The sequence below is a fragment of the Diabrotica virgifera genome, chromosome 8 (genome assembly GCF_917563875.1).
Source record: "Diabrotica virgifera virgifera chromosome 8, PGI_DIABVI_V3a".
Lineage (NCBI taxonomy): Eukaryota > Metazoa > Arthropoda > Insecta > Coleoptera > Chrysomelidae > Diabrotica > Diabrotica virgifera.
In genome coordinates this window covers 37,671,054-37,694,499 of record NC_065450.1, presented here as the reverse complement: position 1 = coordinate 37,694,499, position 23,446 = coordinate 37,671,054, and positions in this window count along the sequence as shown.

The following is a 23,446-nucleotide window of genomic DNA, read 5'->3' as shown; positions in this document are numbered from 1 at the left end:
GTTAATAGGTATACTAGAAACCTTGAAGTATTGTCAACATATTGTCACAAATTCAGAAATTGTTATAATAAGTGACAGTAAAAGCGCTTTGTCAAAAATAAAGCACCTGAAGATAACTTCCAAAGTAAATTATATTATTTTGGAAATAATCAAAAATATTAACAAATTAAATACAGATTTAAAAAAAATACGGTTAATGTGGGTCAAAGGACACAGCGGAATTATGGGTAATGAACTGGTGGATTCCTTAGCTAAGCAGGCTCTAAAAGAAGGGATATATATTGACTACAAATGTACACCTGAAGAAATTAAAAATATTAGCACTAATATATATAAAACAATCTGGAGCAAAGAATTTGAGGAAATTAAAAAAGGTATGTACTATACAGAAATCCAATGTACAATACCATCAAGACCATGGTTTGCAATGACAACTCTTCCAAAATACGCAGTGAGACAAATATGCCGGTTAAGATTTAACCATGCATTGATTCCAACATATCTACATAAAATTCATTTAAGAGACAATCCATATTGTCAATGTGGAGAAATAGGTGATGCTGAACATATGATTTTAAATTGCCCTCTAATACAAATAAAAATAAATATGCTTATAAGTAAATTATACAGTTGTAAAAATATAACACACCCAATAAATTTAACATATATATTATCACAAATTAATAATACAGAATTAATGCAATTATTTATAGAACATATTAAAAATATAAAAATCAAATTATAAACTAACTAACGTAAAGACCGAAATTAAAATCTATTACAATATATAAGTAAAACTGTGTTTTTTCCTGATGTGGTATTCCCACTGATCAGTGGTCATTCCTTATAAAGTATGTAGAATAAGTAGGATAGAAAATGTTGAGTAGATAAGTATAGGAAAATATTATTGTAAAATAAATGAGCAAAATTGGTGAATCGGCGAATGAGCTTTGAAGGGCCCGTAGTCATACAACTCCAAAGAAAAAAAAAACTTATGAATCATTTATTTTAGACCAGGGCATTCAGCACAAAATAAACCTTATTTCATTGTTTTTAATTTTTTTTCTACCTCTTTCAACTTTTTTTTATTGAATTGTCTCTTTTTCTTCCTGCAACTTTTTTTTAACTGTTTTCGTACGTGGTTATACTATTCTCTGTTTTTGTCCTTAGCATTGATCAACATACGTATTCTTAACTTTTTCTTCTCTTCTGACAGCTCTACACACTCCCTATCAAACCACTCCCCAGTTCTTGTCTGTGTTGTTATTCTGGGTATCAATTGTCTGCTTACTTCCGTAATGGGCTTTATTTATTCCCATCTTTCTTCTACACCTCTGGCTTCATTATCTGTTTCCAAAAACAATTTTTCTAAGTCTTATTGATACTTTTGCCTGGTTGTTTTTTTTTCAGTTCAGTTACTTCGTATGATTTTGTTCTTTGTGTTCACTATTACATTAAATGTATGTATAGTATGTGTTTAGCTATTTTTTTCTGGATTTGTAATAATATCTACATATTAATAAAATTATAGTTGTTGCTTTTTTGCATTTGAGCCGTTGAAAACCAGAGTGGTCTAAGTCAAGAATTTCATTTTACGTTTAGGTCATGAATTTTATTTTGTTTAACAATTTTCTTCTTTGCTAAAAAATTTGAAAAATATTAGTGCATCCACGCACACAGACGAAGCTACTGTAATATATTTTAATATTATACAGTATGGTAAAAATATTTGGAATAATTTCGTTATTTCGTACAACAGTGACTTTAAGCAAACATCCTGAAACAAGTCGATTTTTATTTTTAAATTAGGATTTTTTGGCATATAATCATACTAGTGACGTCACCCATCTGGGCGTGATGACGTAATCGATGATTTTTTAAATGAGACTAGGGGTGACCTAATAGCTCATTTGAAAGTTTATTTAATTCTCTATCAAGTAATATAAACAATAATATAATTATTTGTACAGGGTGCTCAAGAAAAACTTTTTTGGATTAAATTAATTGACACAAAAAGAAGAATGTGTGTAGTTTATTTAATTAAAAATACAAAATACTGTTGTCAGAAAACAGAGAAAAATGTTTTTTGATAAATAAACATTGCTTTTCGTTTAATTTCAATGCTCAAGTTGCCACCCAGCTGCCTCCTGGCAGTTTGACCATTGAACTTAGGCGAACAGCAATGTTTATTTATCAAAGAAACATTTTTTCTGTTTTCTGACAGCAGTAGAATGTATCTTGAATTAAACAAATTACATATATTACACCCTAAGTAATATAGAGGCACAATTAAATGTAGATTTTTGGGAAACCGCGTTTAAAGTTCCTTTTTTCCAAAATTACAGCTATTTTTTTTTAAATAACATGCTTATTATTTAAGTTATAAATGTGAAATTAGTCAGATTAGACTAGGACGGATCTGTTTTGAGGTGGATGTGAGAGGTGGCTTTCGGCTTTTTGCAGATAATGTTAGGTGACAACTTCAATAATTATAATTGACTCCTTTTCAAATATGTCCGGAACATTAATAAAAAAATTCAAATATTTAAAAATTTCGAAAACATCGAATGTTTTCTATTTTCTTTGCTTATAACTTTAAAACGATTCATTTTGAAACAAAGTTATATAGAAATAAAATAAAGACAATTAAATTTTGTATGATACCTGACTGGTTAAAAATGTCTTAAATTATTACCCCTTCTGCAAAATAGCAATAAATACAAAATTAGGGGGCAAAATAAGCGTGTTTTTGTTCAATGTTTTTCAACAACTTTGGTTGCACGTAGAACCTTCGTAATTCGCAAAAAAAATTCTTATAAATAAAGTTAAACCGTCCGTCCATCAAATTCCATTAAAATGGACTTTATAGATTTTGCATAATAATTTTGCAACCTAAATTTTTTTAAAAAAGTTCAATTTTTTTAAAAACTTTTTGAACAAAAAGTAGACCAATTAATTTGCTAATTTTTTTACAGATAAACAGGCGCTCTACCTATCTAATACACCTTACAGAATTAAAATTTGATTATTTAAGCAGACTCAGCAATGTTTTAAAATTATAAATAATTTTTTGGCTTATAACCAAATTAGCGCTGTCGCCAGGGTGGTTGGGGATGCAACGGCGTCCTTTATTTAGATGGACTTGCCCAAGTTTGATGTATTTTGACCCGCACAACACGAATTTTTTGGGTAACAGTTGATCCAGATGTCGATGATTGTTATAAACAAAGAACTTGAGGAATTATATAACAGCAATTTTTCGCAAAATAAAATATTTTTTTGTATTTCTTGGGTACTTTTAAGCAATAAATGTTCCTACGAGTTTTTTCGTGGGATGCATAGTTTTCGAGAAAAACGCGGTTGAACTTTCAAAAATATCGAAAAATTGCAATTTTTGAACCCGAATAAATTTTGAATAAAAAATAAAACAGCAATTCTGCTTACAACATTTGAAATTATAAGTCAAATTATACCGGTTTTGATTATTTGCATTGCTAAGCATTAATTTTTTTATTGTTAAACAAAGCTATTTGTTTATAAGCCAAAAAATTATTTATGTCTTTAAAACATTCCTGAGGCCGCTTAAATAATCCGACTTTAATTATGTAAAGTGTATTAGATAGGTAGAGCTCCTCTTTATATGAAAAAAAAAATAGCCAACTTCTAAATGGTCTACTTTTTCTTCAGAAAGTAAAAAAAAATTGATTTAAAAAAAAACAGATTGCAAATTTATTCTGCAAAATCCATTAAGTCGATTTTAATGAAATTTGGTAGACAACTTAAGTATGTTATAAGAATTTTCTAAGCTAATTACTAAGGTTCTAAGTGCCACCGAAGTGGTTAGAAAACATTTAATAACAACAGGCTTATTTTGCCCCCTTATTTTGTATTTATTGCTATATTGCAGAAAGGGTAATAATTTTAGACACTTTTAACCAGTCGTATATTATACAAAATTTAATTATCTTTATTTTATTTCCCTACGACTTTGTTCCAAAATGAATCGTTTTAAAGTTATAAGCAATGAAAATAGAAAAAATTCGATGTTTATCGAAATTTTTAAATATATTAATGTTCCGGGCATATTTGAGAAGGAGCATAAGTCAATTATAATTATTGAAGTTGTCACCTAACTTGATCTGCAAAAATCCGAATGCTACCTCTCACATCCAAAAATAGACGTTTTTTCACAGATCAGCCCTGGTCTAGATTTGTTATTTGATAATTGCCCTATGAATAGCGATGAGAAAAAAAATTAATCTTAAATAAATTCCATTAATTACATGTAATTAAAAAAATACTTTTAAGTTAGTCCCATATAGTACAAAAAAACATAACGGAAATAAGGAACTGTTTAATTTTGATCGCTTATTACAGAACAGTAATAATATTAATGTCCTGTCACTGTTTATAGAAAATAACGATTATGAATTATGAATATTATGAATTAGACCCATTTATTTATTATATTTTGCAAAATATAACGGCTAAACTAAAACCTATTCTCTATAATACAAAATGTAACACAAACTAACCAGGATTTTCGTCATAGAAAGACATGTTACTAATTGCTCCCTTGTAGCAGTAAAAATCAGAGGTGGCGGGGGAGAGTGAGAGAGGGGCATAAATGTTCCTTTTCTCCCTCTCTCAACGCTAACTGGTAGAGAATTTCATTTGTGCTCATATCATTCAAAATCACAGTTAACCTAAATTTTGAGTTGAGCCCTTTTATTACTGAGGGTGCGATATGTTCTTCTTTTTGTCAACTAATTTAATTCATAACAATTTTTCTCGGACACCCTGTATAAATAATTGAAGGGCTCGGGGCAATAAGGGACCTAAGCCTCATTTGAAAAGTTTTGAGTAAATCAACTTAAAGGTTTTGACTAAATCCTGAAATCATATTTTTATATTTTATAATGTTTACCTTAATTCCTTACATGAATAATACATTATTAAATATATTTTTTTAAAGAAAGATACAAAATTAAACTGCATTTGTTAGGAAAACATTTATTAAACAAATAAATGTGGCTTATGACCTTTTTGAAAATAACAAAATGAATCATTCTAAAATCAAGAATATACCTACAATATTATTTTTTATTAAAAAAAAATCAGTTTCATCATCCCTGTCTACTTTCTATGCTTCATCAACTTGGTTATAGTCTTGTTCAATGTTACGTGTACTGATTATAATAATACTGAGATAAAACTGCTGGTTTATGAGAGGAATATATTGTAAAAGTTTCTTTATATCCTGATTTTTTTATGCTTAGTACTATTGGTCCTCCATATATATATTTTTTAAGCTTTTTGTTGTCACCAAACTTTACAACATTCTTACCAACATTTACTTCATCAAACGGTCCATTTAGGGTGTGTTTAATGAATATGTAATTTGGGTGTTCGCTATCGAACCAAGAAGGGACCAAGCCACCTACTAAATAAAATACTTTTTTGGTCTTAAACCGTGTTATTGACAAACGAATTATTAGTCTTAATGGCTCTTTATCAATAAAAAATTTAAAACAGGTTATTTATGGTTACGTTTTACTAAAAAAAGTAAATTTAATGTTATTATAACTTATTAAGACACAAGCCACATATCCTACAGCAAGAAGGTCTCAAGCCACTAAAATGTTCACTTACCTTTTTCGGAGAAGATTCATCACTTTCACTGGAACTCGTATGCGGAGAATATTCTCTGTCCTTTACAGAATCGTCAGAGTCAAAATCCGAACCTGAACTACTGTATTTTTCCTTATAAAATAATTGTTTTTCTTTCAACACTCTTTGATCACGTGTCGCCATGTTGATTTTACTGTGGCTTATGACGTTCTTGCTTAAAATTTGTCCATGATTTTGCAAGTCGGCAACAAGGTCGTTATAGCCTGGTGGCCACATATATTGTGCAATAGCCGTAAAACTTCGCTGGTGGCTTGAAATCATTGTTACAGAGCCAGTTTTACTAAAATCTTCAAATTTTACAAAATGTGGCTTAGGTCCCTTATTGCCCCGAGCCCTTTAATTATGTCAGTGTTTATGTTACTGAATAGAGGATTGAATTACCTTTCAAATGAGCTAGCACGCGACCCCTATTCTTATTTAGAAAAATCATCAATTAGGTCATAACGGCCAGATCGATGAAGTCAATAGTATGATATATATGTCAAAAAATTATAATTCAAAAATAAAAATGGACTTGTTTCAGGATTTTCCTTGAAAGTCGTTAACTTGGGAAATACCGAATTCATTCCAAACATTTACACCATACTGTATAATAATGATAACATATTATAGAAAAATGATAATATTTTGACTGGTTTTCAACGGTTCATTTAATTTGATTGTGCGTTGTCTTCAAGTTTGCGTTTTTTCACTTTTTTTTTATTAAAACATAATTATTAAATGCCCAAAGAGTAAAATTAATGTTATTTGGTTTCTTTTGCATTGCCTACAAATGGTACAATGTGAGCGGTGAGTAGGGAATGAGTCGGGGGTTTTATATTACTAACATATTTTTTATGTACAGTTTACTTGGAAAATATTCTACTTAAACACTCTTACATTAAGGTATGCACCAAATGGTACCGGTACACCCAATTATAGTAGACGACAAAAAGGTTTCTCAACTGATTAATGCATCATTTGATGTTTATATTACTCCCAAAAGATTCTGTTGCTGTATCCTTCGCGTTTTTTTTGAGTTTTCTGCTTTGAAATCTCGTTTTTACCCATTAAAATTGAACGGGGGTATGAACATGTAGAGCTCAGTTCATGACTGGCACCCTTTTTAAACCAAACGCTCTACATAACATGTTCGGAAAGGCTTCTGTAGTTTTGAAACCTAGTTTAATTGTACACCGTAAACATGTTTTGACTTGTGCATTATGCACGTATTCCATCAGTACTTGGCGATCGTCTATTCTATAAGATCTTCATTCTCGCTTCTATTTCAGTTTCTTTAGTTTTATGCCTGTCTTCTGTTTTGTAATCGTGTTCGTCATTGGCTTCTTCACCTTTGTAGAGTTCTCTGAAGTATTTTCCCATGTCTCAGTCGATATCTCCTTTGTCTGTACAAATTCATTTACTGTTTTTTTTTCTGCTTTTTAGCATTTTTAAAACTTTCCTCTGTGCGCCATAGATGTCGTGATCCATGTCACTGGTGAACTTGATCCAATGCGCTCTTTTTATTGTTTTTATTCGCGAATTTATTCTCTTTCTGGTTCCTATATAGAAGGCGCGTTGTTCTTGCGTTCCGGTGCTTTTGTAACACAGATAGCATTTTCTCTTTTGTTCTGCGGTTTCCTTGACTTCTTGACAAAACCAAGGTTTGTTGTTTCTGATTGCGCTGGTGTTTGTTTTCCTTTTTCCAATAGACTCTTCCGCAGCTTGGTGGATGAAGCTTTTGATTTCATTCCAGCATTCTTCTACTTCACAGTTGTGCATGTAAATGTTTTCCAATTTGCTTGTCAGCCTGCTTTCATACAATCTTTTTGTGCTTTCTAGGCAGGCCGCACATCAAAGAAACATGAAACGTAAATTACGTTTCATGGAAATAAACCACTGCTAAACAAATATACGTCCGACCATTTATGAGACTCTCCGAAAATAAAAATGTATCATGAACATGAATCACACTCGTTTCATTGATAGGCGGACTTTGAGATTTGTTTAGCAGTGTTTTCTTTTCATGAAACATGTTTTTCGTTTTATGTTTCATGTTTTTCGTTTCATGTTTCTTTGATGTGCGGCTTGTCTAAGGTCATTGATTCTATATTGTATCTACCGATGTATGTGGGGAATTTTTTGATATTAATTGGTCGTTCTATCTGTATTTTACATAAACCAAGTTATGATTTGTTTCAGTGATAGCTGAGGTTAGGTCTCTAACATATAGTATCTGTGATGGGGTGAACGTTGTTAGAAATTATGTACTTTATGATTGATTTTTGGCCTCATCTCTTGCAAAACGTGTATTTGTATTGTTTTGCATGTGGAAAGTTCGTGTTGTTAATCCTCATCTCATTTCTGGCACAAAAATCAATCAGGAACTCTCCGTTCTCGTTGATGGTGTCTTCGTTGAATTTTTGTTTTACGACTGGCAGGATATCATTACCTATCCTGGCATTGAGGTCGCCGAAAATGACTACTTTTTGATTGTCTTTATTCTTGTCAATTGTTTCTTGTAGTGTATCGTAAAACATTTTTGTTTCTTCGATGGGTTTAGGGATGTCTGGTACTTAGGTGATTATTAGGTTCAGGTTAGTAGTATGATTAAGCTTTAGTGATAGGTGTAGAATTCTGTCACTTACGTATTATATTTGTTTCATACTGTTCATGCATTTTTCTTGTAGTAGGATGCCTACGCCTCAGTGTGCTCTGTCTTGTATAGGTTTACCGCTATGTATTGTGCATCAGGAGAGGTATTCGACACGGAGATACTATGTCGCCTCATTACTTTACTTGAACATGCTTTGAAGACATTGGAATGGGAAAATAAAGGAATAAATATTGTTCTGATTTCAGATGACCTAAAAACTGCCAATGATATGTTGAATGAACTTAGCGATGCAGCACGTAAAGTAGGTCTAAATATTAATTACCAAAAGACGAAAATGATGACGAATTTAGTTCCGAGCCATCCTTTAAAGGTAGAAGACGTTGAAATTGAAGTTGTTGACAGCTACATATACCTTGGACATGCGGTAAAAATTAGCAGAGACAATCAAACTGCTGAGCTGCTAAGAAGAATAACTCTGGGATGGACAGCATATGGAAGACTGCGTGATATTTGTAAAGGTGATATACGTATCAGTTTAAAAAATATAGCCTTTAATCAATGTGTCCTGCCTGTTCTTATATATGGCACCAGAGACACTTCTTACTTTAACAAGGACATCTGCAAGAAAACTACAAGTGACGCAACGTAGAATGGAAAGATCATTGTTGGGCATAATGTTAAGTGATAGGATAAGAAATGAAGAAATTCGTAGAAGAAGTAGCGTAGAAGACATTATAAAACACATAGCCAAAATTAAATGGAAGTGGGCAGCACACGTCGCTAGAATGAAGGATAATAGGTGGACTAAAAAAATCATGGAGTGGAGACCGAGAGCGGATAGACGAAACCCGGGAAGACCACCCACAGGATGGACTGACGACATAAAGAGGATTTGTACCAACGGGATTGCAGCAGCGCAAGATAGATCTGAATAGAAGTTTTTCGAGGAGGCCTATGTTCAGCATTGGACGACTATGGATTGATGATTATGATGATGATTGGGCATAGCGAGTTGTTCCTTTGCCTTTTTTTTGGTGTCTGACAGACCGCATATTTGTCGATTTTATGTTTTTTTCAATTCAATAATTGTGTCTTCCCTCCCGTTCCAAGGTTTTACGTTCCAGCAGGCTAGTCTAGTTACATTTAATCGTTTTTTTCCATTTTCGTTTATCCATTGTCATTGCCTTGATCGTCTTAAATTTAATTCGTCATGGTTCCGACTCAATTTTGGTTCACCGAGCCAAAATATGTCTTCCTTCAGGCAGTAGTCTAAGAGCTAGAGCAGAAAAATCCTCGTCATAAGTAATATGGAGTTTGGAATGTGAAATATGTCTATTGTATATTGATAATTATGACCCCTTTCAGGCTGACACCTCAGTGGATACAGGAAATAGCAATAAGGGATGAAAGGGAAAAATTAGTGTAGTCATTAAAGGTTTTCACCTCCTATTTTGTTAAACCTTCATCGATTTGCATAAAAATTGGTGACTAATTAAAGCATACCTCAAGAAATTAAACTGATTTGGTGCCAACTTACACTTTTACCCTGGGGGTGGATACCACCCCTTCTCGTGGGTAAAAACTATTTTATTAAAAATAACCCCACAAATCGATAGAGGGAAAAATTTTAAGTAAAATTAGTTATATCATGTTATTAAAATAAATCATTACCTTTTGAGTTATTAAAGATAAAAGATTTGTCTGTTTAAGAGCACATGCGTGAAGTTACGGATGATAAAAAGAACATATTAATTAATTAATCCACGAGGAAAAATTTCCTGTAGTTGGCTGTATACCATTACAAAAACATAAAATCCTTTATAAAAGGTATATTTGTTAAAATCCCTATAGAGGGCTACATCAAAGACAGAACTAGTTTTCGATCGGCTAACCGATCATCATCAGTGCAATCTTAGAATCTACCTGCCAGCCACCAAAGTAAAAATAACAGGGTAAAAACCCTTTACAATTGATCCGTCATCGGAACATATGACAAAGATGTGAATTATAACATGGATGATTAATATATCCAATGTTTTTCGCCCGAGGTACCAATGACCTCTATCTGGCAAGTTCACATCATGACTGTACGGAAGCAAGTGGACCACTTGCTTCCGTACAGTCATGATGTGGACTTGTCAGATAGAGCTCATTGGTACTTCGGGCGAAAAACATTGGATATCTTAATCATCCATGTTATAATTCACATCATTGTCATATGCTCCGATGACGGATCAATTGTAAAGGGTTTTTACCCTGTTATTTTTACTTTGGTGGCTTGCATGTAGATTCTAAGATTGCACTGATGATCATCGGTCAACCGATCGAAAACTACTTCTGTCTTTGATGTAGCCCTGTATAGGGATTTTAACAAATATACCTTTTTTGAAGGATTTTATGATTAATTAATTGTATGTGACTAAAATATTATTTTAATATTATTTCGATATTATAAATTTAGCAAAAGTGTATTCGAATATGTCAAAGTACCCATTATTGGACACCCCCAGTTTCTGAACATATTCAGTTTATATTGATAGAAAAAATTCAATTAAACATCGAAATAATATAAAAATAATATTTTACTAACATACAATTAATTAATATGTTCTTTTTATCATCCGTAACTTCATGCATGTGCTCTTAAATAGACAAATCTTTGGTCTTTAGTAACTCAAAAAGTATTGATTTATTTTAATAACATAATATAACAAATTTTACTTAAAATTTGTCCCTCTATCGATTTGTGGGGTTATTTTTAATAAAATAGTTTTCACCCCCGAGAAGGGGTGGTATCCACCCCCAGGGTAAAAGTGCAAGTTGGCACCAAATCATTTTTATTTGTTGAGGTATGCTCTAACTACTCACCAATTTTCATGCCATTCGATGGAGGTTTAACAAAATAGGAGGTGAAAACCTTTAATGACTACACTAACTTTCCCCTTTCATCCCCTATTGCTACTTCCTGTATCCACTGAGGTGTCAGCCTGAAAGGGGTCATAATTATCAATATACAATAGACACATTTCACATGCTAAACTCCATATTACTTATGAGGGTGATTTTTTAGCTCTAGCTCTCCGTTTACAGGAGGCTAACCTAACCTGGAGGCCCCTTCTCTTTTATTCGGGCTTGGGACCAACAACATGACACTGAGCTACTCAATCAACCCAATATCATGCAGGCAGAGTTACAGTACAGTAATAATATTATAGTGAAGAAATGAGATAAATGTTACCTAAGATGAATGAGTACAGAATAGATGCAAAATCACATAATACAAATTATGTCACATGATATTTCCAAATATACGTTAATCAATAACCAATTAACATTACCCCAAATTATCCCAAAATACTACGAAAATTTTAGTTGTTAAAAATTAAATCAGCATTAAGTAAATTTTCCACTACGTGGCAACACCGCCGACGTTGAACGTCGACGCCGATCGGTGCTTCTCGCTTTATATCGCCCGCCTTTACCATCGTCATTGGACATCTCTATATCGGAATAAAAACAAATGAAGATTTACTATCTATCCTGCTTCACAAAATAAAATATTGTCACCTTGGAGAGAGGATTTAGAAAATAATGTTTGTTGAATTAAATGATGACGGCAAACGATTTTCCATTCATTTATATATATTTTCCTTTCCATATGGCGTCGGAATGAGAATAGATTTTGTGCGTTAAATTATTAAAACAGAGAAAAAGTGCGTCGAAATATTGTTAGTACTGTTTTATTGACTGCCTGAAAACCATAGTAGAGTAGATTACTTTTTTATTGCGTAAAATAGAACAAATATGTGGGGGGATTTTTGGATTTGTTGATATTTGCTTATACAGAGATGTTCAAAATTATGGAGTAAATTAATTTTTTCGAAAATAGGCCACTTTGGAGATAAATACCGAGACAGGTCGATTTTTATTTTTAAATTATGATTTTTTGATATAATATATGCCAAATAGTAACGTCATCTATTTGGGCGTGATGACGTAACCGAAACTTTTTTAAATGGTAATAGGGGTCGTGTAGTATCTCATTTGAAAGGTTATTCAATTCACTATTCAGTAATCTAAACGTTTACAACATTATTTATACATGGTGACCAAAATTTTTTGAATTAAATTAATTGACGCAAAAAGAAGAATTTATGTAATTGATTTAACTCAAAATACATTTTACTACTGTCAGAACATAGAAAAAAATGTTTATTTAACAAACAAATATTGCTTATCTCTTAAATTAAATGTTCAATCTGCCAAGAGGCAGGTGGGTGGCTGTTTGACATTTAATTTAAGCGAAAAGCAATGTTCATTATTTATTAAATACACATTTTTTTCATATTTTCTGACAGCAACAAAATGTATTTTTGTTTGAATAAATTACATAGATTCTTCTTTTTGCGTAAATTAATTTATTTCAAAAATTATTTTTTGGCCACCCTGTGTACATAATGATGTTAATGCTTATATTACTGAATATACTTCTTCTTCTTAAGGTACCGATCCGTTCCGGATGTTGGCGATCAGCATGGCTATCCTAACTTTGCTTGCTGCTATTCTGAACAGTCCGGTTGTCGATGTATTAAACCACTTTCTCAGTCATCTCTTTCCAAATACCTTGCCCTAAAGAATGAGTTGCAACAGGCCATACCTCTGTTCATTCCTCATAACATGGCCAAGATATTCCAGTTTGTGCTCTTTGATTGTGTTAATAATCTCGCATTCCTTGCCTATCTCCCGCGTTTTACTCTAACAAACGCCTTTTTGTAGTCGATAAAACAAATATACACGTCACAGTTAACATACCTGCATCTTTGCATATGCACTTGGACAGCAAATAGAGCCTCTCGGGTGCCTAAGGCATCGCGGAATCCAAACGGCGTCCATGATACGACCTGCTCTTCGCATTTTTTATATATTCTGCCGTGTATCACTTTCAGAAACGTTTTGAGTAAGTGGCTCATTAGGCTAATTGTTCTGTAGTCTTCATATGTTTTGGCATTTACTTTTTTGGGTAAAGTTACGAAGGTCGACTTTAACCAGCTTTGGGGTATTTTTCCAGTTACGTATATTTTGTTGAATACAGTTATCCATTTTATTCCTTGTTCATCCATAAGTTTTAGGAATTCTACATAAAACTGATCAGGCCCTACAGCTTTACCACCTTTAGTTGTTTTAATAGCTGACGTGATTTCTTCAATGGTAATCGGGGGTCCTGTTTGGCTGGGGGCTCTTCAATGGTATTCTGCCTTTCATCTGCAAAAGTTACTTCCACATATTTCTTCCACGTGTCTAGTTTTTCTTCCACACTTAACAGTGGTTTGCCTTGGTTATCTGCCAAACACCCAACTCTTCTAGGTTTGTATAAGCCTGCAGCTTCCCTAACTTTTTTGTGCATATTGAATGAATCTGGTTTATGTTGCAATTGCTGGATTTCCGCACACTGTTCTCTTAGTCGTGTATCCTTAGCTATTCTAATTGCTTTTTTGATCTCTCTATCTATTCTTCTGTATAATGACATGTCCTGATCTTTGGACTTTTGCCTCTGTTCCATCATATCTAAAATCTCGTTTGTCATCCACGATTTCTTCTTTATTTTTGTTGGTTTGAGGAATTTCTCACGTATGTCTTGTGAAACTGTATGCAACTTTTCTATCTCCTGGTCCATTACATCCGATTGAATAACGGTATTCAAGTTGTTCTGTATATACCGTTTTACATTCTGTTCTGTGTTTTGGTCTTTTAATAGCCTGATGTCGAATTTTGGATTGACACTACGTCTAACCTTCTTTAGCCTGAGCTCAATTTTGCCAATCAATGGGTTATGGTCTGACTTGATATCAGCTCCTGGGTATGTTTTGACTGACGTTATGCTGTTACTGAATCTTTTATTAATCATGATGTAATCTACTTGATTTCTCGCTATGCGGCCTGGAGTGTCTTGAGGTGATTTCCATATATATAATCTTCTGTAAGGGAGTTTGAAGAAGTGTTAGTAATCACAAACTCTTCTTCTGCCACAAATTTACCCAGTCGGTCTCCTCGCTCATTTCTTTCTCCAAGTCCAAATTGCTCTATGAATTCTCCCGATTGTCCCCTACCAATCTTGGCATTTAGATCACCCATAATCAAAGTTAAATCCTTTTTGGGGAGGCATTTTAAGGTGTTGGATAGTTCATTATAAAATGCTTCAATTATCTCGTCCGGTTTGTCAGCTGTAGGGGCATATACCTGGATAATGTTAGTTGTAATTGGGTAGGTATTAAGTTGAAGGAGAAGTATTCTTTCCGATTTAGGTACAAAAATTTTTAACATGTCTGGCAGTTTCTTGATTTAAGATTATACCTACCACATTTTCGTGTCTTACATTAGGGTTACCTGAATAATATATATGATGATCATCAATTTTACATTGCCCAGAGTTCGTCCATCTCATTTCACCTATTCCCATTATGTCTACTGACAGTCTATCCATCTCCTTAATTGCATTATGAGTATTACCTGCCTCGTATAATGTTTTAACGTTCCATGTGCAGATCGTGAGGTTTATCTTTACACTATATTGGCAAGGATTTCTTCTACTGGCGACTGAGAAGGCCTTGTCGTCTTGTGATTTTCCTTCTTTGCCGGATCTTGGTATCCGAGTTCCATGATCAGTAATATCGTTTCTATGATTTGTCGTAGTCATGCTAATTGTTGTACTAGGGGTACTCTCGGAGTGTTTAATGCAGTGGTTCCCCGTTGCCTTCTGCATCTTTATGCCGTTGACCGTTATGTTGTTAATAGGTTCATCCGCCTTCGAGACCGATTTATCAATATCAGGACAAAAAGGTGCCTTTCCACTTATCAGCTCATTCGCCCGGAGCCGTTGGCCAGTAATTGGGGGGATTGCTTATACCGGCAATTGCTCGGACGTCAGAGCCTCGTTTGTTATCTGGCAAGATGCACCGAAAGGTCAGGATTAAGACCATTACACGGGCAGGTGAGGTTGACATTTGGATAGGAGAGGCTATACGTTGGGCATCACTATCCCTTGCATCCCTTATACAATTGAGTGAATATACAATTGAGTATAACCTTTCAAATGAGCTACCACACGACACCTATTCCCCTATAGGTATCTAAAACCGGCTGTAGTACTTCAACAGTATATCGTCGAGCTGTCAGTGTGCCGTTAGGAAGAACCAGAGGTGATCTGTTTCCCAAAAATATAGCAATCCACACCATAAAGCTTAGTTGTGCTGTATGACCTTCAACAGCCAAGTCTATATTTCCCCTCTCACTTCGAAAACTTCTTACCCTTATGCGCCCATCAGAGAGGCCCAAACAAAACCTAGGTTTATCACTGAAGCAGGCAAAAGTCTATTGGCCATTCCAATTTTTCCGAGCTCTGCACCATTCTAAGCGCCGAGCCTTATACTGTGGTATCAAAGGTAACACCAAAAGCGGACAATAAGCTCTCAGTATTATTCTAAGTAATCTTTAATTAAGGGTTCTTCTTGAGACTACCCTTCTTGTAGCTGCAACTAAATCATCTCTTGCTTGATATACACTGCCCCGTCTATTGCTGAGATCAGGGCCGCCGCTAAAATGTTGGCCGCCCGTGTGCAACTTAATATTTGCCGCCCCCTTCCAACACTTTGGTCGTTTCAACATAAGTACTAGTATTTAAAGAAATGTTCAAGAGACCGTAACGCGTATATAAATAATAATTGCTCTGATCTCGACGTTACTTTTAGACCTGGATCCCGCGTACCAAAAAAAGTTATTATTATCATGTCAATAATAATATGCAGAAATGCAATCTTGCACTAACGTACATGTGTAAGTTATGTTTATAAGACTATTTACAACATTCGGAATGCTTAATTGTTTACTAATATATTTAAATATATAGGCCTGGATCCCGGGTACCAAAAAAAAGTTGATTAATAGCAAGTTGAAAATTTGTTAATAGCTTAACGGTGTCTAGTCGGACAAACTTTGATGTATGGGAACACTGGAATAGGGGAAGTTTTAATTGTGGAAAAGGTTAAAAATTTGGAATGTCAGTGTGCGCTCACTACGAGGTGCCAACCCTCGCTTCCTAGTATTGCTCGTACTACTCGTACCATATTATCGATGGCCAGCTAAAATAAAATACATTATTTTAAATGCTGGCGTTCACGAAAATGAAGAGTACAATACTTTGCTCTGGGGTAGGATACGATGCGATGGTCTCCCGTATGAAATAAAAAACGTTTAATGTGAAATAATGAAAGGGTAACAAATTAATTAGATATTGTTTGACAAGATACATGGGACGTTTTCGTAATCTGACGTTCCAAATTTTTAAACTGTTGCACAATTAAAACTTCCCCTGTTCCAGTGTTCCCGTACATAAAAGTTTGCCCGACTAGACACCGTTAAGCTAACAAATTTTCAACTTGCTATTAATCAACTTTTTTTTGGTACGCGGGATCCAGGCCTATTTGAAATACAGTAGTGTGCAAAAGAAACGGTCACACTACTATGTAAATACAGTGGAACCTCGATAAGTCGGATTAATCGTGACCGCGGCAGATCCGGGTTATCGAAAATCCGGGTTAGCCGTAGAAAAATAAAAATTAACAAAATACGGTATCCTTAGAGATAAGCTCCATTATAGCTCCAAAAACATGAAATACAATATGCACAGTACATGTGAATTACGTAAAGTTATATACAGTATTGTTCACTCCTTGGTAAAAATTTCAGTCAGTTTCGGTTGTCAATATTACGTTTTTACTGTTGAAATGTTCGTCTGATGAAAATCGGTCCGGGTTAGTCGGACTTCCGGGTTATCGGAGGCCGACTTAACGGGGTTCCACTGTATTACAAACAAAATCGTTTATCAAAAGCGTGTCTAAAATCATCAAATTCTCAACTTAGACTGAACTATAACCCATCTTTAACCATACATAAGCATAAAGGAACAATATTATAGCCCGAGTAATAAAAAACATATTTTTTATTACTCAATGAGAGCAACAGGCACTTATCGTACTCTCTTAACAAATCAAATGTTCAGAATTTGAAAAAATCGCATATGGACCAAGTAGATAAACATATCTCACAAGTCCGAAAGCCGCCAGCCACTTTGAATTAAAAAGTATTCCGGGAACTACTTTATGACTACAGCTGCAAAAGGTCAGTTCATATATAACAAATAACATTTTCTGGAATTTTTGTTTAGATTGTTTGTAATATTAGAGTTTATAGAAATATCTGAATCATTACTATTTAATTTTTTGAATTTATTTGCGTTTTAAAAGAAGTATTATTATCAGCGGCTTGCTTTTGGCCGCCCCTATAATCGGCCGTCCGTGTGCGATGGACACTTTGCACACATGGTAGCGGCGGCCATGTCTGAGATCAAGAAGTCTAAAATGGTGCAAATCTCGACCTTACAATATTCGAGGACGTCCAGACCCTTCACGACGACGATAAGTCTCACCATTGGGTCACATCCTACAAACTCTTTTTAGGCCCAAACCAGACGGGTCACTCTGCAGTGCTACTCTGTGGATACACAAAGCAGCTTCCGATGATTTACCGTGGGTTCTTATGTAGAGTGGCCGTGAACCCCAGACGAGCGAGTGTAACCGGCCACAGTCGCCGAGCTTCACTGCTAGTGGCGTCCACTAGTGGCAAAAGCCATTTAGACGGACCACTTTCCGGACCTTTTCGGACCTTTTCCAAAGGAATTTCGATTCGGAACGGTTATTGATTGAAGTGCAAAACAGACCGGATATAATATGTGATACAAGAACCCGAAGGCATATTTATAGGGCGTTAAAAGGAAAACCGTGGGACGTCATCTTTGAATTATTTGTTTCTGATTTTAAAGAATGTAGCCCTATCGAAAAGAATAAATCCCATAAGCAATGTTTTCTCTATTTACTATTTACATTTTATAGTCTAAGAGCTAGTGAACCCTCCGACTAACAAACTTCCTGTAAGACTAGAGATTTGTATAGTGATATTTCATAGCACATCAAGGCTAAAAACCATCACCTGGCAGGCATCAGCCCTGCACGTGTATCTACCAGGTGAATCGAAAAGTGCATAGTTTAGGAGAAAAATAAACTTTCTCCTGTAAAGTTTAAATTTAAGTATGTGTTTGAGTAGGTGATTTAGAAGAAATGTATACAATGACAGGCGATTCTGAACAGCATAAGACCTTGCCAGGCGAGGGGAAAGATTAGGGGTTTTTCCTAAAATTATTTTTTTTGCATCGAACAAGGTTTTTTAGGTTTTTTGAATTATTCCAAACAGAAAAGGTCTTTAGTGATTTTTCTCTTAGGTTAATAGTTTTTGTTATATAAGCGATTAAAAATTTTGAAAATTGCGAAATCGGCCATTTTTAAATCTAAATCGGACATTTAACTAAAAATTTCAATGTTGCCAAGGTAGGTAGATATTCTTTAAACATTAATTGATAAAATCCCGAAGAGTTTTTCGCAATACAATATCGAAAACCCCTTTGTTTTTTAATTGCTAATCAAGCGGGCGCGACACTGTAGTATAAGTGAGGACGTTTGAGCTTGCATAAATTCACTATCTCGAGAATCGGCAAATTTGAAGAGAGATCCTCAGACAGGTCGATTTTTATTCTTAAATTAGGACTTTTTGGCATATATATAATACTAGTGACGTCATTCATCTGGGCGTGATGACGTAATCGATGATTTTTTTTAAATGAGAGTACACCCTGTATAAATAATTATTATAATGTTTATATTACTGAATAGCAAATTAAATAACCTTTCAAATGGGCTATCACACAACCCCTACTCTTATTTAAAAAAATCATCGATTACGTCATCACGCCCAGATGGATGACGTAACTAGTATTATATATATGCCAAAAAGTCCTAATTTAAGAATAAAAATCGACGTGTCTGAGGATTTCTCTTCAAATCTGCCCGTTTTCGAGATAATGAATTTATGCAAACTCAAACGTCCTCACTTATACAGTGTCGCGCCCGCTTGATTAGCAATTAAAAAACAAAGCGGTTTTCGATATTATATTGCAAAAACTCTTCGGGATTTCATCAATCAATGTTTAAAGAATATCTACACTACCTACCTTGGCAACATTGAAATTTTTAGTTAAATGTCCGATTTAGGGTTAAAAATGGCCGATTTCGCAATTTTCAAAATTTTTAATCGCTTATATAACAAAAACTATTAACTTAAAAGAAAAGATACTAAAGACCTTTTTTTGCAATGATTCAAAAAAACTTTGTTCGATGCAAAAAAAATAATTTTAGGAAAAACCCCTAATCTTTCCCCTCGCTTGGCACGGTCTTATGCTGTTCAGGATCGCCTGGCATTGTACACATTTCTTCTAAATGACTTACTCAAACGCATACTTAAATTTAAACTTTACAGGAGAAAGTTTATTTTCCCCCTAAACTATGCACTTTTCGATTCACCTGGTAAATACACGTGCAGGGCTGATGTCTGCCAGGTCATGGTTTTTAGCCTTTGTGTGCTATGAATTATCACTCTACAAATTTCAAGCCTTACAGGAAGACCGTTAGTCGGAGGGTTCACTAGCTCTTAGACTATTATTATACATTGGATGCATTTGAACTGAACAAAACAAATAAGTACTCACAATCTTGTTTGTTTATTTATGTTAAATAGTGAGGTCCCATCCTAGGTCAAAAAAGGTTTTATTGTTTGTTGTTAAAAAAAACGATAAGCTATCAGTTAAAAGGGGGTTGCAAGCTAACATGTTTTTCACTTTCACTCAGTTGTCAGGTTGTATCAAACTATTTTACGCCTGTAGGATACCAGATGTACTGGTTGATTTTTTATGGGCTTCTTTCTTTGATATAGCTGTTTTTGTCTGGTTCTTCTTAATTCCATTTATGGAGTTTATTGGATTTTTTCAAAAGCGTTGAAATTTTATAAAATATTTAAAACTATGGACATTATAAACACTGATTTTGACGAACACACTTTTTAAAAAAATATTAGTCGGCAAGTTTTTAATCATTTGATTAAACTTACTGTTTTTTCTCACCCATTACATTAAACGCCGCCCCCTTCCAAACGATCCACTTCGCAGCGTAGTCGCCGGCGCGCGCTAGAAAATCGCCTGTTTCAGCCACTCTGTGGATCCACAGAGTAGCGCTGCAGAGTGGCCCGTCTGGTTTGGGCCTAAAACACCCTTGATAGTTCAACAGCTTCAACTCTTCGTGAAATTTCCGGTAAACCAAAACCAATCTCTTTCATGGCTACAATGCCATGTTTTTCCTTTTTCAAGTCCTTTTTCAAAAAGTTGCTTAAATGACCAAAAAATTGCCGACGACCGCGAACTATTAGCATTTTAATTTTTTTGAGTAAATCAGAAAGAATCTAAAATAAGTAAAAATTACAAATAAACTAAGAGACGGGGCTCAATCGTCGTCCCCGTTAGCGAAATTATTCCGATTCGATTTTTTTGCACAAACCTACTCAAAAAAAGTCCTTGTAGCAAATCGACAGGCGGTGCCGTGGCCGAAAAATTGTTTAAATCATTTGTTCAAACAAATTCACAAAAATAATTTGTTCATTTTGAACAATTTTTTTTAGAAAACTTGGATCATTTTGAGCAAAAAGGTCTCTTGTCATTTTTCTCTAAAATTGATTGTTGTCGAGTTATACTCGTTTTAAAATTTAATTAAAAATAAGAGCTTTGTAATAAAATAATGACAAAAATTTATTCATGATCTTGTAGGCTATTGATTATATTCAAGATAAGATAGCTAAAAGGAACTACAACGTTAACGGGGTTTTATTATTTCATATGATCAATGGACATCTATATATGAAAAAAGGGGTGCGTTTTTGAGAAATGGGTGAATTAGTCCCTGGGCACAGGTTACATTAGGGTGATTTCTATGCACTTTTGGTACAAACATATTTACATAAAAATTGTTCCTGGTTAAATTTCCTATCTAAATATTGCTCTTCAAAGTTAATGATACATTTTTTTACAAAAATATATTCAAAAGAAAAAGCACAAAGAAACCCAAAAGAAAGAAATTTTGTTTTTCGTCCCATAACTTTTGTCCACAAGGATATAGGTATAGACATTGCTTTACAGAAAAAAAATCTACATATTTTTTCTTTAAAATGTTGTTTAGTAGAGGTAATTAGGATTTATAGTTTTCGAAATATAATTTTTCAAAGTTCGCCACTCACAGCAATTTTGGGCAATTTTCCTTGTTATTTCGCAAATATTATTCTGTAACTTTTTTCTACATAACTTTAGGTATATGCAATGGTACACGTAATATGAATAGAAATCAATTACCTTTAAAATGGTCTACTGTATAACGTTGTACGACTTTTTTTAAAGAGATTGTGGTTTTTCAAGGTTTTATACTTTTAACGATTTTTTATGATATAATATAAAAATAAAATAATATTATTATATAATATATTATATATTATATAATATTATATTATATATAGTATATATAATATTATATTATATATTATATAATACCTAATATAAAATTTTTTTTATATTTTTTACGATTATTTTTGAAATTTCTCATTATAACTTTTCTTCCTTGTACATGAATATACTAAATGGTGCTCAATAAAGAGGGCTTACTTTCTATTCTTTAAAATGGTGTATCATCTATATTTAAATATGTAATGGAAACCGAGTGATTCTTTGATAATTTTTACCTGTATTATTTAAAATTATTTTTTTACAAAAATTACATAAACATTAGTCTTAGAAAACATAACTTTAGTTAAAATTATTTAAACGTTGACATTTAAAAAAATTTCAAAATTCCATCTCTTCGTTAAGTCCATCTCTTCGTTAGCATTAGCTTCAATATCTTCCTCTGACACTTGTTATCTTAGAGTTCCCACAATTAGTACCCATGCACATGCACCCTTTGCAGAATGTTGAACAACTAATTCCTATCTTCCTACAACCGCAGTTTTTTGAACATCATTTGGTACATTTACATGCTATTTTCTCAAGCAATGCTTGTGGTGTAGGAGCTTTGACAGTAAATATTGGAATTATCCATATTTTGAAGTTTGCCCGGCCGAGTCAAGTGGATCCAAAGTATTGCCTATAAAAAATGAGAGTCAATCATAACACACAATCACATAAAAAAGGTATAATGAGAAATTTAAAAAATAATCCTAAAATCAAAAATCGTTGCAAGTACTTATTACATTTTGAAAAAATATCTTATTCAAAAAAAAATCCTAGAATTTTTTGTAATACACCATTTTAAAGTAAACAGAATAAGTTTTCTTTTTTATTATATAATATACACCTAAATGTAGAAAAAAAAAGTTATAATGGGAAATTTAAAAAATAATCGTAAAAAATATAAAAACTCGTTAAAAGTGTATAAAGTCTTGAAAAAGATAACCTCTTTAAAAGAAGTCGTAGAACATTATACAGTAGAACATTTTAAATGTAATTGATTTCTATTCCTCTTACATGTACCATTGTATATGCCTAAAGTTACGTAGAAAAAAGTTACAGAACAATATTTGCGAAATAACAAGGAAAACTGCCCAAAATTGCTGTGAGTGGTGAATTTTGAAAAATCATATTTCGAAAACTGTAAATCCTAATGACCTTTACCGAACATAATTTTAAAGACAAAATATGTAAGTTTTTTTTCTGTGAAGCAATATCTATACCTATATCCCCGTGGACAAAAGTTATGGGACAAAAAACAAAATTTCTTTCTTTTTGGTCTCTTTGTGCTTTTTCTTTTGAATATATTTTTGTAAAAAAAAAGCATCTTTGACTTTAAAAAGTTATATTTATATAGGAAATTTAACCAGGAAAAATTTTTATGTAGACGTGTTTGTACCAAAAGTGCATAGAACTCACCCTAATGTAACTTGTGCGCAGGGACTAATTCACCCATTTCTCAAAAACGCACCCATTTAAATGGTAGCACTCCGCGGTTTTTTCATATATAGAGATTAATTGACCATATGAAATAATAAAACCCCATTAACGTTGTAGTTCCTTTCTATAGTATATAATCAATAGCCTATTGAAGGAGGGGCTTTAATCTTTGATCTGGTCACCTTTTGACTCTTATAATAATAATTTTTAATTGAGTTATTAAGCCTTGAAAATTG